Below are 24,010 nucleotides of genomic sequence, written 5' to 3' on the forward strand. Positions count from 1 at the left end.
AAGCTCAGGGTGGTATTTGATTGTGGAGCAACCTGGTGTAGCACTAGTCTGAATGAGCAGCTGCTACAGGGACCAAACATTACCAGCACCCTCATTGGTGTCATCACCAGATTCAGACAGGAGGAGGTCGTGGTCATGGCAGACATCGAGGCAATGTTCCATCAAGTGAAGGTGTCCATCGTGAGCTCTGTGTATGACCCTTTGGGTATCTTCGCACCAGTCATGCTCCCGGCTAAGAGAATCCTGCAGGAGCTCTGCAGGGAGAAGTTGGACTGGGATACCCTGATACCTGATAAGTTCGCTGACGAGTGGTCCACATGGAAGACATCGCTCCACCTGCTACAGGGCGTCAGTGCCCCAATGTGTTTCAAGCCGACAGGCTTCGGGAAGGCAGTGGTCAACCAACTGCACCACGGAGGAGTCTGGGAGAGGATCAGGTGGACTGAGCAGCACGCTACGTTTGGGTCATGGCAAAGGTCATTCAGACAGTCCCAGACATGTACGGGATGGTGCGTCAGGTCCGGATCAAGACCAAGACTAGCATGCTGGACAGACCCATCAAGAAGATATGCCTTTGGAGATTTGGAGGAGGCCGAATAGACAGTAATACGCAGTGCTAGATTGTGTTACGTTACATTAGTTTATCTGACTCCACGTGTTATAATTTGGTAATTGTCTCCAGATATGAGCACAATTAGGGGCCGGTATGTGGGAGCCAATATACACTGTCTAGAATGAGTGCAGTTTATATTGTTTATAGTACCGTAGGTCTAATAGTTAAGCATGTTACTGTCACCTTAAGAGAAGTAGCTTATGGCTTTGATGTCCTGGACAATAGTATCAATGTGCCTTTGATGTTTGTCAGCAAACCGACCAAGCGACACTGTTTTCTTACCGTAGTATACCCATCTCTAATTTGCTTTGGATACATCTGTAAGGTTTCACAAACTGTGGATTAAATGTTTCGTTCTACCCGTTACACCGGAGAACTGTGAAGTGTTTTCCAACCAGATTTGTGTACACAAGTCCATTCGAGGAAACCAACGAGTATCCACTTATGGACTGCCTCATCAAGGATTACACCCAGTCTTCACGACTAACTCCTGAGCAAGAGTAATTTAATGTCTACCTTAGTTCCGCCAGTACGACAGTTGAGATTGCCTTTTGTAGACTGGAGAGTTTTACTTAAAAGAAGTGATTTTCTTTACACATTTACCCCTCATGTTGTTGCCACCTGTTGTGCATTACACAATTGTTGAAACTTGAAAAAGAGGGTTTAAACCCTGTCTGGACAGAGGGTGCTGCTATGTTGAAGCATGACCTACCATAGCCAGCTGCCGCACATATAATGTATCAGAGTCTTCTGCTGGTCAGGAAGTCCGGCTAGCTTTGACAGAGTATATAAAAGCTAATTTCCCATTGCCAAAACCATTTTTTAAATAAAAATGTTTCTCATTTGTGAATGTGTGCTTTTTTACATGCTTGTACATTTTCAAATAATAAACATGGTCATAATATTATTTCTACATTCTTTTTATTCTGTCAACAAGAGGTTAACTTAACAATGTGCATTTTAAATATTTATAAAGTGTTCTATCACATGTGATGGTACACGATGCTGGTTGCTAGGTCCAGGTCCGGGGGTACCCGTGTAGGTGGGTTGTCGTGGCACTGGAGGCCGCAGGCTGCAGATGCCTTCAATAAGAGCAGTCACCATGCATGTGTTACTGTCCATCATATTGTTCACAAGGCGCTCCTCCCTTTCCTGGCTCTGTTGGAACTGCTGCATGAAAGAGTTCTGCATCTCCTGCATTCTATCAAAAAAATGGTCCATGTCAGCAGTATGGCGCGGTCTTCTCCTCCCTGCAGATGGCAGTGAAACTCCTGCAGACAGAATGAAAGTAACAATAAATTATTGGTTTGGAACAGGGTGCATGAATGTTTGCAGCAACGGAATGGTGAATAAACCCCCAGCCGAGATCAGTTTCATGTATTTGAAAATGCAAGATGGGAAAATTGTCCTCTCAACCTACCAGTCAAAGAATGGCTAAGTGAGACACTTGGCTGAGGAGTGCTTGCTCCCACGAGGACACAGCAGAATCTTCAAGGGTGTCCTCCTGCATACTGTCTAGAGGGCACAAAAACAGATTGGTTTAAATCCTATTACACTTTAATTGAAAGAATGTGTCTTGTCTGTATTTTATCTTGCTCTCCAGAACAGTTACAACTAAATGGTGTAGGCAAAGTAACATAAGAGCACAAATACCCATGTTGTATGTAAAAAAAACTGTCTTACTACCTTTTCTTTCATGCATTTGGTGTTACTACACGTTATCGTTATACATCATTAGCTAGGTAGTCGGAAAGTGTAACTCGGTGTAGAATTACCTTGAAGGCCTATGTCCACCCCATGTTCCATAGCTTGGGCTAAGGGTCGGTGTCCAATCAGCTCTTCCATCAACTCTTGGTGTGGGCAGGTTATAGGACTATTGCCACTTATTTGATTCATTTTCCTGCAGTTTTTAAATGTTTCCATCGGTGTTGAATCTGCTCAACGCTGTGGTTATAACCAACTTCTTTTAGTTTGTCGGCGCCTCAGCATTCTTTGTCTTCCTGCCATCCATGCTCCTCAGTATATTTAGGTCCTTTAGTTAGCACAACAAAAAATGTGACTCCTTGTTCGTCCAGAAATGGGTCCTCTTGGTAGCACTTACCATGGCGACGTCCTTGGGTTTCAATTTAAAGCTTTTGTTGTTTTTGGCGCCGTTGCTTCTTGATGTTTACAGGTGTTTACATGGTGTTTGAGAAACTTTAACCCGAGTATAATCAGGTTTTTAAACTGTATGTTAACGCACTGACTGAGACCTGGATAACTCCTGACAACAGGAGTTGTCCCCTGCTGCCCCCTCCTCAGCCTACACCAGGCACTGGTTTGCTACTTTCTCCTGAATGGAAACTCTCTCTTTACCCCATTCCGCACTTCACTCCTTCATCCTGCGAACTTGGTGCTGTTTCTGTAAGTCACCCGGTGAAATTAAAGATCATTGTACTCTACAGCCCACCTGGCCCTCTTGGGGATTTCTAGGAGGAATTGGACGTCCTCCCATCTAACATCACAGAAGATGGCCCCCCACTAGTACTTCTCGGTGACTTCAACATCCAGACAGAGAAGTTAACTTTCCCAGCTGTTAGTCTTTCTATCCTCCTTCGCTCTATCAATCCCCCCCCCCCTTCACAAACTCACAAAGCTGGTAACCAACCTTGCTCTCTGTCACTCCTCTCCATGTCTCTGACCACTACCATATCCTACCCTCTTCCCCTCTCTCAAACTGCCAACCTTCCCTCTTCCACTCATACTGTACCTGTCCGCCGCAACCTTCGCTCCCTGTCCCCCTTCTCTCTTGGCTCATCTGTTCTATCGACTCTCCCCTCGGCTGACTCCTTCTCACTCCTGCCTCTGCCACAGACACTCTTCTCTCTACCTTGTCCTCTTCCCTGGACTCCCTCTGTCCTTTAACCTCTCGGTGGGCTAGCCCGTCCAGTTCGGTGGTTGTCTGACTCAGTGCAGTCTCACAGAACCTCCCTGCGAGCAGCTGAACGACAATGGCACAAATCCAAATGCCCTGAGGATCTTCTTGCCTATAAATCTTTTCTTTCCTCTTTCTCTGCATCCTTATCTGCTGCTAAAAGCTCTTTCTTTGAATCTAAAATTCAATCTTCCCTCTTCGACCCCAAGAAACTTTTTTCCATTTTCTCTAACCTCCTCGAGCTCCCCGCTCTTCCTCCTCCCTTCCTCCGAGCGACTTTGTAAACTACTTTGCAAAAAAGATAGATGACATTCACTCCTCATTTCTTGACCCCCTACTGACACTACCTGTCCTTCACCCTCCTCCTCATCTCCTTCGCTAGTCGCTTTTTCACCACTCCCTCCCAGTGAGCTACTATCCTTGGTCACACCCCACCGCCCCACCACATGCCCCCTTGATCCTATCCCCTTTCACCTTCTTCAGTGTATTGCTCCTGACCACCTTCCGTTCCTCATCCACCTCATCAATACCTCTCTGACAACAGGTTACTTTCCCAACACTCTTAAAGCAGCAAGAGTGAATCCTTTTTTAAAGAAACCTGCACTCAACCCATCTGATGTGATAAACTACTCTCTTCTTCCATGTCTTTCAAAAACTCTTGAACGTCTTAACTCAACTTTATGCATATCTCCACCAGAACAACCTTATTGACCCCCACCAATCTGGATTCAAAGCAGGGCACTCAACAGAGACTGCCCTCCTAGGTGTCACAGAGGAACTCCACACAGCTTGAGCAGCCTCCCTCTCCTCTGTTGTCATCCTGTTCGACCTCTCAGCAGCTTTAGACACAGTGAACCACCAGATCCTACTCTCCACCCTCCAACAACTGGGAATCTCAGGCTCAGCACTCTCCCTATTTGCATCCTACCTCAAGGGCCGCACTTACAGGGTTACTTGGAGAGAATCGATGTTCGAACCCTGCAACCTCACTACTGGGGTCCCTCAGGGCTCTTTTCTGGGCCCCTTCCTCAGGTCATTAGGCTCTGTCATTCACTCACATGGCTTTTCCTACCATAGCTACGCAGATGAACCTGGAAGGAACCTGGGTGTGACACTGGACAACCCCGGTGGACTTAAATCTACCCAAGTTATCCCACACTACAGTGCTCCTCCCACACTGCACAGAATTCCGGTGGTCTCTCGATTACGATTCAAGGCACTGGTACTCGCCTACCGTGCTGCGAATGGTTCAGGCCCATCCTACATCCAGGATGAAATGGTCAAACTCTACACCCCAGCCCAACCACTCCGCTTGCTAATCCCTCACTGCGAGGGGCGGCCAGCCACCGCTCATCTAAATCCCATCTGTTTTCTGTCCGGGTTCCTTTATGGTGGAACGAGCTCCGCATTGGCATCAGGACAGCAGAACTGAAAACTCACCTGTTCAGACTGCACCTTACTCCCTGAATTTGTTATATTAAACACACAAAAACACTTAATTACAAATAAGTACTTGAACCACTTGTACTTTATTAATTCTTGCACTTTTGAGCGTCTACTCCTGAAACTCTTGAAATGCCTCATCAGAAGTCCAGCCAATTCACTGTGATTTCACGATGTTAGAGAAGTGCCTAGAGGCTAATCTGGCAAACCCCCAAACAATGCCAGGTAAAGCAAAAGCTGAAGTGGACACTTCTTACATGCACTGGAAGTGGTTGACCAATCACATCAGAGTAGGTAAGCTGGCCAGTCAGAGCAGAATGGACTTCATTTGGAGGGGGTTCTTAAAGAGACAGGACCTAAAACCAAGTGTTTCAGACAGAGGCTGTCAATGCACTTTTTGACCAAACCACACTGTAATTGTTAAAATTCTGTTGTCAATAAGGACAACAACAATACAAATGTTTGTGTGTAATTAGTTTAAATTAATTATTTTTGCAACACATTTATTCATAAATATTTTCATCCTATTACAGCCACTCCGACTAGTGTGATTGTGAATGTGAAAAGCGGTTTTGGGCCAATGTGCTAAATGTAACCCTTGCAACACCTGTATCAATTCACAGAGCAGTGCTGATCCTGGTGGCTTGGTGTTCAGCAGTGTGAACATCCCCTGGAAACTTTTTTTTTTTAACTTTGCTCAAATTGCAATGTTTGTGCATTTGCTTGTGTTGGCTGAATTTCCAGTGCATTTTATTATTTGTTTAGTGTTTTGTGTGTGTGTGGTATATTTGGTTGTGTTGTCACATATTTTTAAGTGCTTTGATGTATTTGCTTGTAATTATCAGCATTGACATTTATACTTGTTCTTTTTACAACTATATGCTTTTGTACTGCATATAGGTGTTGTCAAGATGATGCTTTTCTTTATTCAATTGTTATACATGTATTTGTAGCACATTTCTGTATTTGGTTGCATTGTTTGTATTTTCTTTAGTTGCAGTGAACCGAGCTTTCAGAGCAATATTTTATGCTATAAGTCAAAGAAATGTTAAGATGCACAAAGTAAATGAGAACACCCCCACAGACAGAAGCAATGTTAAGTAGTTAAGGCTAAAGGTCTCCATTCAAGCCCGTCATCTCTTTATGGTCGCTTTACGCAGTCTGTCTGGGCAAAGGGTTCAGGCCTGTGTCTCTTCCTCTTTTGTCTACTCTCCTGGGGAACATGAATGGAAGTTTGGGGCCCCGAACAAAAGGCAGATCATGGTTCTCTTGGGAGTGGGGGGCAAATGAGCTTAGTTTGCGTAATGGCAGCCAAAAGAAAGGGAGATCTGGAGAAGTATTGAAGCTTACCTAGGACCGGAACAGGAGATGAGTTCTCCAACATGAACATCTGAGATCCTCCCTCCCACACTGCAAATGCTCCCTCACTATCTGACTACAACAGGGCCTGTAGTGTCTACAGTCAGAGGAAGAGATTGAGGGGAGGGTACATGCAGTGAAAGGGAGAGAAACACCAGCTGATTGCATGTTTCTCCATGGCAACTGTTCGCTCTCATCGGTGCCGTTGTGCTAATCAAAAGGAGGGGGAACCATGACCTGTGAATAGTGATCACAACAGTGATCGTCAGAACCTAGTTTGGACTTATTTATTTGTGTAGCATTATTCCCACCTCAATACTATGTGATTTTGGATCTGATTGAATTTACTTTACATGGTTTTGTCACCTACACTGTAAATTATTGCAGTAAATTTACAGCCAATTTTCAACACTAAAATACTGTTTTCATGTAAAATGGTTTAGTACTGTAGTTAACAATGCATTGTGGGTAGCTTAACTTGAAGCAACAGGATAGAGGCACCAAACAGTATGCTGATGTTTTAAATTACAGGAATCTACAGTATTTTTTGAAAACTAGGTGTTTATTAATTTTAATCCTATAATCACAATGTGGACATGGTGATGAGTGTGTCCGTCAAGGTGTCCAGAGAGCTGCAGACCTTGGCAAGCTGTGTTTGGCTGGTGGACTGTGGTGGAAAAGCCTTCTTCCACTGTTTCCACTCCGTGAGGAAGCGCAGCAGCTGACGTCCACATCATCCACTTTGGTGACGACAACCTGAAGGAGATCAGTAGCATCAGGCTGGTCAACATGAAGACGACCTGCAGCAGACTCACCTCCAGCCTCTTGTGAAGGGGTGCTGTAACTGCTACAGTTGGCAGTGTCACTGCTATTGAATTTGGCCTTCAGGACACACTTTGTTAAGCCTAAACATGTCCCTGACTTTCATGGACAATGTTGAGTTCATTTTAATGTTCGTCTTGGTTGATAAACAATACCAACTATTATATTTTAACTATTTTTTTCTTTAATACTGACTGAATATGTCAGATTTCACATTCAAATCTGACTATTAATTGACAAATAAATCATACAATACGGATAAAACCTTAAGCAATAACAGGTATGTGTGGTTTAAATATATTTTAAAAGCTGTGTAACATGTAATGATAAGAACCGAGTGATTCATTTTTCTTCTTTGCTCTTGGAGACAGAACATGGTCAGCACAGTGGAGTCCTTCAGGCAGGTCTTTCCCTGATAACAATGACAAGACACAAATAAAAAATAGTAAGACAAGTTTGTAAATAAAGAGGTTTGTGTGCTTGTGTTCTTTAGATATTCAACTGTACTTGAATGTAGTTTTAGTACAGTGAATCTACAGTACAGTATGTATAGAACATTTAATTGTTATCAAATCTTATGGGCACCTTTGTTTCACTTGGGGAAATTGTGACCATTAAGTTATTCACAAACCATATGTGGACCTGGGGTCAGTGCTTAAGTTATGAGTCCGAGTTCAGTTCTGCCTCATGTTGAGCTTCCACTGGTCCAGTCTGTCTGGATCACCTGGAGGAAAACTACACAGACAAACCACGTAACATGCGATCACAACAAGTCTGTTTCTGCATTATAATTATCTATCGTGTCGGTTTTAGTAAAAAATATGAATCAAACTTCTTGTGTCTTTCTGTTTCATTTTAAGTTACCGTACATGCGCAATAAAAAAACTCCATCATAACCAACAACACACCACATCCTCTACGTTAACGTTATTTTCTGAAACAAGTCTGATATGTGACATGAACACTATGTTACAAACACCTTAATGTACCTTGACAGTTAGCATTAATGTTCCGTTAACATTGCATTGCTCGTATTTAACGTGGTGGACCATATTTTCCAACCACACGCAGACGCCTGTTTACCGGCTCATGTTGTGTTGTGTTGATCCTGCTAGCCTTGTCAGCAGAGCCGGAGTCGTGCTCGAGGCTAACCCCAGGCTAGCTGGCTAATAAGCGCTTTAGCGAGCTAAGCTAATGAGCCAGGTACCGAGCGCAGACACCGACACCCGCTAATTACTGCAAACACAGAACAATACTATCACTTTACTTACCGAAAGAACAGGAGCGCAAGCTTCTTGGACTTCTCTGTCGGGACAACTGACCACAGAGCAGGCGTATTATTCATCCGGTATTTGCTTGAAATGTTCTCCGCAAGGCTCCGACACCGCGGTCGAGAAGTCCCTTCACTGACCGGGGATTAGCTCAGGTGACACCTAGAGCTGCCAGCAGCTAGCTAGCACCGAATGGCTAACAAACAGCAGCGTCACCTGTCAAGTACCCACACCCCTAATTATGCAGAATTTCAAACCTTAATATGATATAAATGGGCGAGTTATAAATAAATTCGGGGGGGGGGGGGTTGTTGTTTTATTTTGTTAATGTAAATATACCTAAATGGTCTGCATCCGAGGAATGGTGCTTGTTAAACCCTGTACTTTAGCACAAAAAGGCCAACATCAGAAGATGGAGGCAGCAGGAAAATCTAATGTCATCTAATGTTACTGGAATATTTTCACATCTAACCATATCTGGTAATACGGTACAGTTCAATCAGCAAATGTACACAAAACGGTATATTGTTGCAACGCTATTCTGATGTTAGACTATTTTGATTTCAGGTGCTCTGTTGCTATGAATCCAGAAAGAGGGTCAGAGGCCACCAGGCGCAGGGTTGTCTACAAGAAGACCAGTGTAATGGTCCAGAAGAAATCTCCTGCAGTCACAGGGATCCAGACTCACTTTTTTTACAAGGAGCGCTGTAAGCACATTAATGAAAATTTTACGAGCACAAGCAGAAAATTTAGGGGCAAACCTTAAATCGTCCTGCAACGCAATTATCCAGATTTTTGCCAATTTTAACTCTATTACTGATAAATGCTTTGGCAATGAATAGACAACTTACAGAAAATACAATGTGCTGTTCTATTTTAAGTTCACAATGTGACAATTTAATTGAATTGAATGAGGAAAAAGGGTCAAGGGTTATATTTTGCCTTTGTTGAGTGAGACGATAGCAGGGATTAATGAGAAGAAAAAAAAATTATAATCTGATTGATTTTTCCTTTTCTTTTTCTGGCCAATTAATTTTCCCCATCTATCTTTTTAGAGGCCACTTCTTTCACCATGCAGTCGCATGGTCCCATGGGTTTTCATGTAAAAAGGTGGATAGTGTGTACACACCTTTGACCCTTGTACTGAAATAACACTTTGTACTGAACTAACATATAGCTAATTACCCGACATATAGCTAAATACTGAAATAACATATAGCTAAATAAACTGCCGCACCTATGTAGCTTGACATACGTTATACTTAAGCTTTTATACTAAAGCTTGCAGAGCCTGCACTGCATGCATAAGACTAATTAACATACAGACAGCAGATGTCACAAGATGTGCCGTTCAGAACAGATTTAGCCTGTCTAAAAAAATGGTCGCAAAATGCAACCATTTTGGTCAACGTATGTCTCCATGCTACAGGAGAAACTCCTTGACTTTGAATGGAGCTTCCTATAGGTCAGTGAGCTCTTTGTCAATGTGTTGTTTTGACAGACTGACATTGCTTCATTAAGCCACAAGATAATTGGTATCATTAGTTTTATAAGCATTGATTAGGAGTGTTTATTGTACATTCCTGATTCGATAGTGATGATTTTTTATGACTATTTGCTTGTTGTTATTTGACAGTTGTGAATCTGGAATAATGCTGCAGATTGGAACAGTAATGATTAATGTGATGGTCATCTGTCCTGGAACAACAAGATTTGAATCAGGACTGTCCACACCCACCCAGACTCTTCATGGTACCTCCCACAGGAACTAAGAGGTAAAACAAAAGCCTACTGTACCTCACAGGACTTTTTATAGACACAGGAGCTTATCTCACAGTTTCTTCCCGGAATATTTTTATTGATGCATATTGTCAACATTTTTAACTGTATGTTTATAGTATTTTCAAAATGGTCTTAATGCACATTTTCAAAAATGTTCTAACTGTTTTGTTGTTTTTTTTTACAAATGTTGCCAATTGTGCATATTTAGTTTATTGTAGGAATTGCTAAAACTGTATTTAAATTGTTGAATTCCCAGAGAGGCTTACTGTTTCGATGCACTGGCGTCATTTAAATGTGCACTATATAGTATTGGAAAAAATGTAAACTCAGAAATGAAATATTTACATTATTCATAAGGTATGATACAAACGCATATATATCTGTTTGATATCCACATTTGAAGTATCATTGTTTATTGGCCCATATATTGATATGGAAATTTTTTTTTTACTTTCCAATATAGGGCAGTCTCTGACAAGGAATTAGAGAATTTTTGTTTATTGCCACAGTTCTAATCGGCTCTTTCTGTTTTTTACTAAAATCTTGCTGATTTCTCTGGGTCATCCAACAGGTTTTCTTTTTCTATTTTGACAGTAGCAGTATTCATGTTGACACTCCCCTTTCAAATAAATGTATTTGATTTTTATCCTTTCTAAGTGTTTATTGTTCATTATGCATAATATTCATCATGATGCATATTTTAATGAATTTGTCTGTAGCACACAGGACAATGATGTTCTAATGTTAAATGCATTGAAGACTGATATTTTAGATAATATTTATACTGCTAAATTGATTCATTGTATTATCTACTGTACCTGTCTACAGTAAACTATGAAAGTTAAAGTAACACCCTGAACAACTTGTTATTCCAAATAGTCACAGAAATATGCTGCATTTAATTTGTTCTGTATTAGACATTATGTATTATGAAATCATTTAAAGATACTGTAGAATAACAGTATATTGCTGGTGTCCGTGGTGTGAGTATTTTACTGTAAATTCTGGAAATACAGAAGATTTGACTATTATTCCACGCCAAAGGTCCTGTACCCTAGCCTGGCGTATCCAGACTAATATTCAAATGCGTATTAGTCTGGGACCTCTCGGTTCATTTTGGATTTCCAAGTGGCATTACCAATGGACTAAACAAATCATGTGACGTTTGTTGAGAGTCGTGAAAATGTCAACAGACCAGAGCATGAAGAGAGGAGATTCCTGTAATACTCTATCCGCCCCACCAGACGTCCCAATACCTGAAACTTCTCAAACACAAGTGTGTGGATGGGCTACACCCACCTATGTCATTTTCTCATCTGTATCTATACCAGCCCCTTTTTCCCAGTCATTTGCTAGATTGTCAGTCACCTCATTGCACCAAAATGGGCATTTTAAGCTAACTAATTTGCAGCCTCTAAGTCATATGTGTGTGTGGGTGTGTGTAAGGGGGGTGATGTATACAAGTTATTAGATGCCTGTTGACCTTTTTTTCAGAAGACTAGTTCTCCCTCAAACAACTGTTGTCACTTACTGAGGGTGATGAGTCAGATCAGAAAACCAAACGTTACCACACAATCAGAAGATCAATACATAAGGTTTACTTCCCTGAGCGATGGATTAAGCAACTGCATCACCCCTATAGAATTTGCAAGATGAAGAACGCAAGGCACCAATCACCAGGATTTCTGTCAAAAGACGGCTCGTCTTTCAGTGAGTAGCAGTTTCTAAACCACTTCTCAGGAGGGGAAACGGGGCCAAACGTTTGGGGTGGGATAAAAAAATATCTGCATTTCATAGTGGATGAAAAAATGTATGTTTACTGATGAATTCAAGTTTGAAATTTATGGCAGTGACAGAAGGGTGTATGTAGGGAAACGAGCAGTAGAGAAAATGATATAGAGTGAATCGTGGTGGTGGGAAAATTAAGATCTGAGGTTGTTGCATAGTTAGCTACACCCTCACCCATTCCGCGGAGACAGGCTGCAGCCTGCGATTTGCATCTTTGTGGAGGAGGATTCATCCTGCGGCAGGATAATGACCCAAAACACACTTCAAAGAACAACAGAGACCAAGGTCATGGACTTTCCTCCACAGTCACCTGACCTCTTACCCACTGATTGCATATGCAGGCATTTGAAGACTGAGAAAGCCAAACATCCTGTGACACCAGGAGAAGCTTTTTGGGACATTGTCACATCATTCTGGGATAACGTGGGTAATCAGATTTTTCACCAACTTGTGGGGTTAATGGCCATTAGAGCGCTTGCTGTAATTAAAATGAACAGTAAAAACACCAAATATACACTTAGATATTCTGAAAGGAATCGTTTTAGACTAATTGTTAAGCTTAAATTAGCGTCCGTAATGAAAAAAAATGGAATTACATTCGAAACTAGAATAGCACCCTGAGGAGTAGATACCTCCGCCAAGGGCCACCAGCCCCCTTAATTTCAACCAAGGAGAACCAAATTGCAAACACTCATCAATATCAGTCCCCAAATATTATTAGATTTTTTCATTAAGATCCATTATTTATTCCTTGGAAATCTGTGAAAACGTCAATGTTAAAGAAAGTTAGCCAGGTGTACCTACAGTTCATTTTCCTGGTGGCTGTGGATCAGGAGATAGAGAGGGGAATTGACTGGTTGGTGGTTTTATCCCCAGCTCCCAGAGTCAGCATGCTGAAGTGTCCTTGGGAAAAATGCTAATTGTCCCCTGATTGGCTGAGCCATATGTGTGCGAATGGTGTGTGATAGAAAAAAGCGCTGTGTGTAGAAGTGCTGTGTGAATGGGTGAATGTGACTTGAACTGTAAAGTGCTTTGAGTGGCTGATAGAACTAGAAAAGCACTGGGTGTGTATATATATATTATATAAAGAGTACATTTACCATATGATAACAACGTCCAGTATCTTGAAAGGTATCGGCTGTTAAAGCCACATGTGAAAACAAAATGTAAAATTGGTTTTGCATGTTTTCCGTCTTTTTTATACATGTTTATGTACCATACATAATTGAATGGAAACAAATGCTTATTACTTCTTGAAATTAAAGCAATATTAATTGAAAACAAAATAATATCAGAAAAGCAATCAAAAAGCAAATTAATTCAGTTAACTAGCCTGACAGTAAAACATATAAAACCTCTCATTTATACAGTAAGGCTTGATTTTGTTGTACTACACAATCAAATTACAATGAATTTAACTGCACTAACTCAGGGCAGTAGTTCAATTTAACAAAAGCTAAATCTGTTGCATTTAAATATTAACCTAAATATTACATTTTCTTCCAAAAATGTATTTCCTGGTCAAATAATAGAACCAAGAGCATATTTTTTTTTACGTAATTTGTTTGGAATGGAAACATATGGCATGATTGCATTACAATCATATTATTTTTTTGTTTAAGTGTAGAAGTAGAATTCTTCACTTGAAATTTGAGAGAATTGGCCATTTGTTCCAATGTCTCAACTTTCATTTATTTTTATGGACAGAAGAAAATACTCACTCAAGATACAATAACTACCTTTTTCTGGACTTTCATCTCAGCTTATGTTTCACTATGCACTTTTGAACTGTCCAAATTCCCTTTTGTAATGTTACCTTTGTCATAAAAACAGTCACTGGTTAGGGTAGTTCTGTCATGGAACAGTATTTTAGACATGAGGAAAAATCATATATAAAAAGCCAAATGTTTATTAAAGGTTATCTGTTAAACCTGTATAAAACACTGCTGTCTCTGTTGTTGATCAACACTTTCTTACTGCCCTGCACTCCTGACTGACAACTAATAGCATCTTATTAAACAGAGGAAAACACAGCCTAGGGCCGACTGTAGTGATGTGACATTACTGATGTGACTGATGACCAACTGCAACTTCTGGGTACCAGGCCGAGCAATGCACTGGTGACAGGTGATTAAGCGACAGGAGATGAGCTGCTGAATAATGGGCCCTCGTCAAAGCCTTTACTTTAGCTTTAGAGCAGCTATCACACAAGGCAAGCACAGCCTGGGCTGCAGTGATTGATGCCTACCTCGGGACAGGGCTCTGATGGGCTCTTGGTGGACCCTGAATGTGAATGATATTAGGTTTTTGTTTCAGTCATGTTACAATGCCACAGCCATCCACAATATCCTCATTTGCCATTGTTGCAAAGGCATTACAAAATGTCATGTTTTGCAAAGGTCTGTGAGGATATCTTGTGAGAGAAACTGTGCTGCAATGAGTTTTAATGAGGCTCATTCTGTTAGAAATACAATGAAAGATGTGATTTTAATGGAAACTGAGGCATTGGGATGTTAACTTTTATAGCTTATCTCCACTGTTTATATTACCCAGTAGGAGTGCTGGAGGCAGACACAGTGTAATAAAGGATTATCTTTTCATTTGCTACCTTTACATAAACGCCCTTTACCCATCTGTTCCCTCTTTGCCTTTGTGAAGAAGTGCAAAAACCCAGCACGAGGAACTCTTTATGGGATTTCAAAGGTGATAGGTGCCACTGTCTGTTTTAAAATAATGGTCTACAAGGAACAGAAGGGAGTCTTCCAACGCCCATCCATCATAACATTGCAGCAGCTGTGATGGACAGAGGTGAGGGCAGGCGCGTCAGCACAGAGCAGAAGGTCCAATGGACTGCGTGGAGAGTGTGGCCCTAAGAGGCAGCTTTGGACAAATCACATTTAGCAGCTGTGAAGAGGTCCAAACAGGTCTCTGCTCTCCAGATGCATTATATTTTCTCAACTGGCTTCAAGGATGATCCATTAAGGCACTATTTTCTCAGTCATTGTGTTTCTCAGGAAAAAACGCTGTCATCTTTGTTCAGTAAAACATGTTTATATTGCAGGTTGAAATTTGAGTCAAACTGCGAATTAGTATATATCCTTTTTCTTTGTTTTTTTTGTGCATAAGTTTGATCAAAATGTTCAAGTAGTTTGTAATATCAGCAGCTACACTTGCAGGTAAACAGTGGAGGTTGTTAGCAGATGCTTTTTCTTCGGATAACATAACATGTCATGATTCCTGTAATGCTCTATCAACCCCACCAGTCGTCCCAATACCTGTGTGTAGATGGGCTACACCCACCTATGTCATTTTCTCCTCTGTATCTATACCAGCTGCTTTTTCCCAGTCATTTGCTAGATTGTCAGTCACCTCATTGCACCAGACCAGTATGCATAGTATACCACCAGCAGGACCCAGCAGGGTCTGCTAGTATTAGAAATATAATTTCTAATACATTTTTTTGTGTGGTGGGTTAATTTTATCGTTTTTTTTTTTTCTTAAAAAGTGAAATATTATAGGAAGCAGTCGGCCTTTTAACACATCCAGCAGATAAGTAGGAACATTATCATTCATTTGGAGTCATGTCCTATAATCTCCCTCTTTTCACTCTAGTTTCTACCAGCTCGTGAGGAAATATCTGTCTCTTCTGCTGCTAAATTCTCACTTTTCTCTCACTCGATTCTTTGGTGTAGCTAACCATGTAAACCCTCTCGTTATCTGAAGTCAGTCATCAGTTCCCATTGATTGATTTTTTCACAGCATTTTGTTAGTCTGCACTACAGAACAGTCCCCACCAAACACACACACACATACACACCTTGCATAATAAATCTCTATTTTAAACTATAAATCTTTAATTTATTTTTAAGTGTTTTTTTATTATGTACCCTTCAAAATGTCTGTGATGCATTACATTACATTTGAGTACAAAATGTGCTTTCCAAATAAACATAAACTGAGAACACGTTGCCCTTTCTGTATAAAAGTGTAACTCTCTCCCTATCTCTCTCTCTCTCTCTCTCTCTCTCTCTCTCTCTCTCTCTCTCTCTCTATCTCTCTCTCAGTTGGTGGGCAGTTTCATCTATAAAGTGTAAAAAAATGATTAATTTTCTCTCAAGCAGAGAGGGAATAATGAAGGCAAATGGTGACTACTAAGTGCTTATTAATGATAAACTAGCTTCAGAGATATCCTGAGGTGTAGAGCCTGCTCTATTTATTTTCGCAACCTGTCAGCCATCTGAAAAACAAAATATATCTGAACCCCTGCTGTTCTCACTTTTGGAGTCTTGCAAATGTCTTGCAAACATGAATTACATTCATATTTACCCCAGAGCTTTTCTTTAACGATGGCAACTCTGTTTGAATTTTAATGTATTCAAATTTTGGTTGGAAACATAGAGAAGAAGAAGAAAAAATACAGGGTTTCTGTAGGGTCATGGTACTAGTTATAGAAATTGATTGTTTTCTTGGGAAAGTAGCCTATTATTCAGAAAAATATGACAAATAAAATCAATTTCAAAGTGTTTTCAGATGACTACCGGCAGCAGTAGTTAAAAATCCCAGTTCTCAGGAACCAATTTACCACCAACTTAAAAAAAAAAGGAGTTGCATTGATGTTTATGTAACCTAATTCGGTTATGAGAGTAATTCATGTTGTCTGGTAGCAAAGGCAGAAGTAGCATGACTTTGTTATTTGTTTGCAAAAGGTCATAGGAGTCAAGTTTGAGGTTTATTCGTGATCAATAATGGTCATGATCTTCCTCTAACTTAAAAACAGGATTAAATGGATAAAAAAGTCTAGTTCGAGGTGGTGGAACAAGTTGGAAATAAAACACTAACATCTTAATTCACTATAATGCTGAAATATCATCTTCCCTGTTTACACACAGATACACAGAGGAAGGTGGCCAAATGCAGACCGGTCATTGAAACACGCCCACCTACGTCGAAGTTTCCCAGTTAGCTGAGGCTAAGGAGCTAAGCTAACAAGCTAGGCTAAGTGCGAGCCGGCTAGCGCCGCAGCCCTGAGGCTGCACCGGGTCGGTACTGACTGCGGTAACGTGAGATCCGGTACCAGTCGTCCCAGCCAACGTTACATTTGGTAAGTAACACTTTAACTATAAAAGAACGTTTGAAATAATTATTTGTTACTGAAATTATAATAGTCTTAAAAATTACTTTTTTTAAATTTAGTATTAGTGGTAATTTGCACCACCATATTTTGATTCTAATAAATTAAATCAATTAAACGTTTACTGAACAGAAGTTACATGTGATGGGTAGTGATCTTGGCATATAGTAAATGTATTATGAAAACTGGCTTGTAGTCTTAGTTATTATTGTTGTTTATTTCTTTTTTGGGCCTTAAGGGACATATACATACACCAAATAAGAAAACAGAAAATCGATATTTCCCCACACCACTGTCGTTAACAGTGCACAGATCAAGTTTTCACACTGACAGAAGTCTGTGGTAGTCTACCTTACCTGTACTGCTATAGACATTACTGTACGAGATTATCACTTTGAATATGACTGTAAGAAAGGGACTTTAATATTTGTTACAAGACGTTTATTAATTTCAGCACATTGGTTGTTGTTGAGTTCACCTGTGATGCTTCCACTAGCTGCACAAAACAAACCAGTACCAGTTCTGGCTGCTTGACTTTACAGTTATATAGTCTGTCTAAAAATGAAGTATTAGAGACTGTCATCTAGATTCTTAGATGAAGCTTTTTTAGTTCCATTTTATCCTACAGATGTGATATAACAGTGTTGTCAACATAAAAATGTGAGCTACACTCTTTAGTGGACTTCACATTTTTCATTATCTGAAGCATTTATCACACACATTTATTAATTTGAATCCTATAGTCACAATGTGGACATGGTGATGAGTTTGTCCGTCGAGGTGTCCAGAGAGCTGCAGACCTTGAAAAGCTGTGTTTGGCTGGTGGACTGTGGTGGAAAAGCCTTCTTCCACTCTGTTTCCACTCTGTGAGGAAGAGCAGCAGCTGACAGCCTCATCATCCACTGTGGTGACGACAACCTGAGGGAGATCAGTAGCATCAGGCTGGTCCACATGAAGACGACCTGCAGCATACTCACCTCCCGCACCTTTTGAAGGTGACCTGTAACTGCTACAGTTTGCAGTGTCACTGTTATTGAATTTGGCCTTCAGGACACACTTTGTTAAGTCTTAACATGTCCCTGACTTTCATGGACAATGTTGAGTTTATTTTTATGTTCGTCATGGTGGATAAAAAATACAAACTATAGCTACAACACTTATTACCTCTGCTCTTCTTCTCCCCTACCGTCCCACACTGTATCCCCTTCTCCACCCACCACATGGACTCTGCAGCTCTGGGCTCATTCTCAGCTCAGCTGTTGCCGGTTGCACAGGCCCAGTCTGTATATTAAATGTGTTCTTTAATTTTAAGATTGTCCACCTTTTAATGTTTTGTACCTTCACTAAAAATAAATCAGAGAGTTAATCTATAACTTCTGGTTCTGGCTCATTAATTATGTTTATATTTTAACTATTTTTGTCTGTTTTTTTTAATACTGACTGAATATATGAGATTTCTCATTCAAATCTGACTATTAATTGACAAATAACTCATACACTACAGATAAAACCTCAAGCAATAACAGGTTTGTGAGATTTAAATATATTTTAAAAGAAGAACCTAGTGATTATTTTTTGGAGACAAAACATGGTCAGCACAGTGGAGTTCTTCAGGCAGGTCCTTCCCTAATTTCAATGACACAAATAAAAAATAGTAAGACAATTTTGTAAATAAAGAGGTTTGTGTGCTTGTGTTATGTAGATATTCAACTGTATTTGAATGTAGTTTTAGATTTAACAGTGTTCTACCAACTCAGTGAATGTACAGTACAGTGTGTATAGAATCCTAATTGTTATCAAAGCTTGAGAGCACCGTAGAATCATGTTTTGTTCTCATGTTTCACTTGGGAAAAATGTGACTATTAAGTTATTCACAAATGATATGTGGACCAGGGGTCAGTGCTGAAGTGATGAGTGCGAGTTCAGTTCTGCCTCATGTTGAGCTTCCACTGGTCCAGTCTGTCTGGATCATCTGGAGGAAAACTACACGGACAAACCATGTCACATGCGATCACAACAAGTCTGTTGTTGCATCGTAATTATCTATCGTGTCGGTTTTAGTGAAAAATATGAATCAAACTTCTCGTGTCTTTCTGTTTCATTTTAAGTTACCATACATGCGCAATAACCAAGAACACTCCGCATCCTCTACGTTAACATTATCTTCTGAAACAATGCTGATATGTGACATTAACACTTGAGTTACAAACACCTTAATGAATCTTGACAGTTAGCATTAATGTTACGTGAACATTGGCTTGCTCTTTTGGCAAATTTCACATGGTGGACCATATTTTCCAACCACATGCAGATGCCTGTTTACCAGCTCATGTCGGTGTCGTGTTGTGTTGATCCCACTAGCCTCGTCAGCCGAGCTGGGGGTCTTGCTGGGAGTCTCGCTTGAAGGCAAACCCCAGGCTAGCTGGCTAATGAGCGCTTTAGAGAGCTAAGCTAACAAGACAGGTACTGAGTGCAGTCACCGAAACATGCTAATTACTGCAAACACAAAACAATACTATCATTTTACTTACCGAAAGAACAGGAGCGCAAGCTTCTGGGCTTCTCTTTTGGGACAACTGACCGCTGAGCAGGCGTATTGTTCATCCGGTATTTCCTTGAAGTGTTCTCCGCAAGGCTCTGACACCACAGTCGAGAAATCACGTTCAATGACCGGGGATTAGCTCAGGTGACACCTAGCGCTGCCAGCGGCTAGCCACCACAGAGTGACGAGCAAACAGCGGCATCACCTGTCACTCAAGTATCCACGCCCCTAATTATGCAGAATTTCAAACCTTAATATAATATAAATGGGCGAGTTATAAAAAAATCCCCCCACAGTTGTCACGAAGGGGGGGATTAGCCATCCGGACCAAAACCATTTTTTGTACCAGGCTGTAAACAAGTTTAATTCTGCTTTAAAGTTGGGCATTTTAACATGGGGATTTGCTCTTTTCTGGAGCCAGTCTCAAGAGGGCATTTAGTGAACTGCAGTTTATAGCACTTCCGCATAGGCTTCATTACTCAGGCTCAGAGTTGGCCCATTGAGAAAAACCCATCATGTAAAGTAGCTAGTCGCCAACTGTGTCTGCCTACTATGTCAGACAAATGTAGCTGTCACTCAACTTAACAACGTCGCAAATGAGTGAATGTGTTGCCCACACACAGTGGCCAACAGTCTGAATAATGCCTGGAAATATGAACATAATGTTTCCTTCCGCCAGGTCATGAACAAAAAAAACACTTGCCTAGTGAGAACTTTGTCCACAAAGTATTGTCATTCATCTTTCACACTGACAGAACAACAATCGCTAACCTGGTGCTTGATTTGAAGGACTGTTGATGCCTAAAGGTCTATAAATCCCATCCATTGTGTTTTGTTGTTCCACTGCTCACTTCATCGTAGTGATAATGGTGACAATCATAGAAATGCTGTCACCAGCTCAGCAACACTTAATATAGATACATACGCATTAATAAAACAAATTCAGGCAGGCATTTGGGGACACTCCATGGTTTGCACATGGACAGGTATAATTGATGGAATAAACTGTATTTCTACATTCATCTGCTGATCAATTTCCCATTCTTAATTCTTTATGTAGCAGTTGTCTCTCCAACCCTATGCCATGAGAACATTGGTACAACTCCGGTTGTTTTTGAATAAAATGAAAACATAATCCTTATGTTTTAAGGATTTTTTGCCAACACTAAATCCTGCCTTCAGTTTGTTGCAACTTGATTATATGAGCCTGTGTTGTGCATGTTTACCCTTCAAAGACTTGTGTTACTCTGTTCCTCCTACAGCTCCCGGTGTGCTCTTGTCACACCGGGATCTCAGCAGCTGTACTGCACATCTGTATGCCACCAGCACTGCCAGTGTGAAACAGAGTAAATGCAACCTAGAACAGAAAGAATAACTGATGGTTGCTGTGCTAGATGTTCAGGGAAATAATCACACACTGCTGAGATGCACTCTTTGGAACAGTGACAGGGGAATGTGATGGCTTCTGTGTGCATGTTTAACTGTGTGCCTCCACTGCTACACTTTGAAAACAGTTACCGGGATCTGTCTCAGACATTTTTCCTTTCTCCCTTATGTTCACACTTGCAGTGAATACACATTTTCTTTGTGTAATAGCTCGGTCACTTGACACGATTTTAAAAGTCGTTAGATCTCGGCACCATTCATACTACACATAACTTGCTATCTTGTAAAGGCGTTGTGCTGATCACACTACGTGACTAATCGGTGACACGGGGTCACACACTTCACGATCCTTTGCCTGGAGAAATTCTCAACGAGTGTTTCTGGTGTCCAAAGTACGTTTTGTCACGAGAACACACGCAAGAAGTCCTCCCCTGGGTTTGCAGGTTTCAGCTCAGCCTGTATCATCTCGCACTGCCATTCACTGTAGTGTGAACCATTGGCGTAGTAGTGGACAGACTCACTGCCAGTCACAGCACAGTTACAGCACAGTTCACACTACAGGATTTGGGCTCACTGACAAGTCCAGGTATTTTGCCTGCTAGATATCTGGCAGATGTCAGCGAGGCATCTGTGATTGAGTGCCGATTTGCAGCCCCTACTTAATTCCCTCTGATTTTAGTTTTTTTTCTGCAAGCTCAAGAATTTGTCGTAGAGCAGAAAACTTGCTTAAAATTGTCTAGTGTGAATTCAGCAAAAGGATGATGTGTCTGCAGTTCCCCCGCAAATTCCACCACCCTGTGTGCATGCATGGACATCTGTGTGTGCATGTCGCCTTGCTTACACAAGTCTGGTCTGCTGAAAGACGAAGCCAGCCTTAGTCTTAGCAGCCTATAATTACTGAGGCAGCTTCAGTGTGAGAGTGGAGAGCGTGCTGGGTAATTGCCACTAAGAGCACAAGAGGAAGTATGGCTCCTTTCTGTCCTGCACTTATTTAAATGGAAAGGGGGCAATAGAATTCAGAAGCCAGCAGTCTTGCAAGGGTGATTGCATCTGAGTGGCAGAAAAAAGTCAGCAAGAGTCACCTTTATAAGAGCATAACAATGAATACTTAATAAACTACGGTTAGACGTGGGCTGTATAAGAGAAAGCATTGTCATGAGAACATCCAGCAAGAAATGGTTATAGATACAAACGACCTGGGTTGGTATCTGAGTACTATTCATTGACGATATATCGGAGTAATTCTACAGCAAGTTATAAGTTTCCTCAAAGCAAGTGTTTCTCAATTTTAAAAAAAAGTACATGATCAACTGAGGTGGCAGGATTTGCTCAAGACACTTGAAAAAAGCTCAACAGACACAACAGTTGCTGTTGCTGTCAGGCTGCTGCGTAGGTATTTGTTGGTGTATTAGACTATGACTTTGGAATGTCACTGCTGATTAAACTTCACCAAATAGACATAAGAAATTAGTCAATGAATTCTGTTTGTTTTGTTTACCAAGATCTTTGTGAAGCTGATTCACTCTCCAAAATGTATTTGAATGCTTCCCCCTGCTTTTGCATTTCCCTTGTGGATTGAATCGTAATATAATAGTGTACACTGACGAAACACTCAAAAATCTGCCATATTTTGTCTGCGTACCGTCTGCTTTTCCAGTGTGGTCGCACTACATACTCAAACCCTTAATCAGGACACCTTTGAATCCTGCTACATTCATAAAGGTGCATACTTGTCTATGTGCAGAAACCTGACAATATCATCTCCTTTTTAATACAACTCTTTAAACATGCTGAGCGGCTCTCTCTCTGACAAGTGAACTGAGGTCTATGTGAGAAATTATCAATCTTACATTTTGATGAAAAATCATTTCATGAATGAATTTTCAAGTAAAAACAAGGTATATGTAGTACATTTTCATTTTTCATTGCATTTTTCTGTACCTGGCAGCCTGTAGCTGAATCTGTACCAACATCAACACCGATGGCAACCTACAGTATTATATGACTGGAAAATTAATAAAGGGGAATCGAAAGTGAGTTTTTCCTATAGTTTCACTTCCCTTTATGCAAGTGACATGCTGACCAAGCAGTCTGCTCAGAACAAGGCAACACTTGCGCGTGCGCACACACACACACACACACACATACACACACATACCTCGGCATGCTAGTAAAATCTGACACATCCCATACAGGATCCTTGGAGCTATAGCAGAGGGCTCCAGCTGACAATTTACTGCAAGTCAAATCTGCTTTTACAAATCTAGAACTAGCTCAAACAGCCAACCGCACAAATGCGAGGGACTATCCGAGCAAAGCGGGTTTAAAGCAACAAAAATGCCATCTGTATTATGTTTATTGGGTCTCTATTAGAGGTGTAACGATACACGTATTATTGAAACGTACGCTCAACAAGCAGTCCACACTAAATAACAGGCAGCGTGCTGTCTGCTCCTCCCCTCCCCAAAGCAAAACTTTACTCTCCAGTTCTTCAGTCTCTGGGAGACATGCTACATTAAGCTGATGTAACAGTTGTAAATGCACTTTATTATTTTAATGCATTTTCAACTTGGTTACACAAGCTTGTTGCAATATGGCTAGTTATGCCATTAAAACAACGATATGTCGCATCCGTCACACCCATCTCAATGGAACTACTTCAAACATGTCAACTCATTTACGCTGACATCACCCAGCGTGTCAATAGGTGGAACGAGACGGAAACACAGAGCAACGCACATACAAACTGTCCCTGCAGCATTTAGGAGCCGTTCAACTGATTCAGACAGGGAAAAACAAATAATGGCATCGATTGGTGCAGTTATAACCGCGAATTCCTGCTTTGTATAATAAAACAAAAGCCCAAACAGAACCAACTGTCCCAAGCACCTTGAAGCAGCACTTCAAGCACTACACAAAGCTAAAAAGCTATCGGCACATTACCTCACCCTACAGCGTT

The 24,010-nt window shown here is 40.9% G+C and overlaps 2 long non-coding RNA genes across 2 annotated transcripts; one reads left to right on the forward strand and one right to left on the reverse strand.

Moving 5' to 3' along the window:
* Positions 1-420: 420 nt before the first annotated feature.
* LOC118314114 lies at positions 421-7,073 on the reverse strand. The gene is made up of 3 exons (XR_004794596.2): positions 6,321-7,073; positions 2,034-5,326; positions 421-1,884 (listed from the first exon to the last, which is right to left on the reverse strand). It is a non-coding gene; the product is annotated as an uncharacterized LOC118314114 (long non-coding RNA).
* A 1,668-nt stretch (positions 7,074-8,741) lies between these two features.
* On the forward strand, positions 8,742-10,817 carry LOC124849719. The gene is made up of 4 exons (XR_007030175.1): positions 8,742-8,902; positions 8,990-9,129; positions 10,059-10,197; positions 10,668-10,817. It is a non-coding gene; the product is annotated as an uncharacterized LOC124849719 (long non-coding RNA).
* Positions 10,818-24,010: the final 13,193 nt, after the last annotated feature.

Source organism: Scophthalmus maximus, chromosome 19 (genome assembly GCF_022379125.1).
Source record: "Scophthalmus maximus strain ysfricsl-2021 chromosome 19, ASM2237912v1, whole genome shotgun sequence".
Classification (NCBI taxonomy): Eukaryota; Metazoa; Chordata; class Actinopteri; order Pleuronectiformes; family Scophthalmidae; genus Scophthalmus; species Scophthalmus maximus.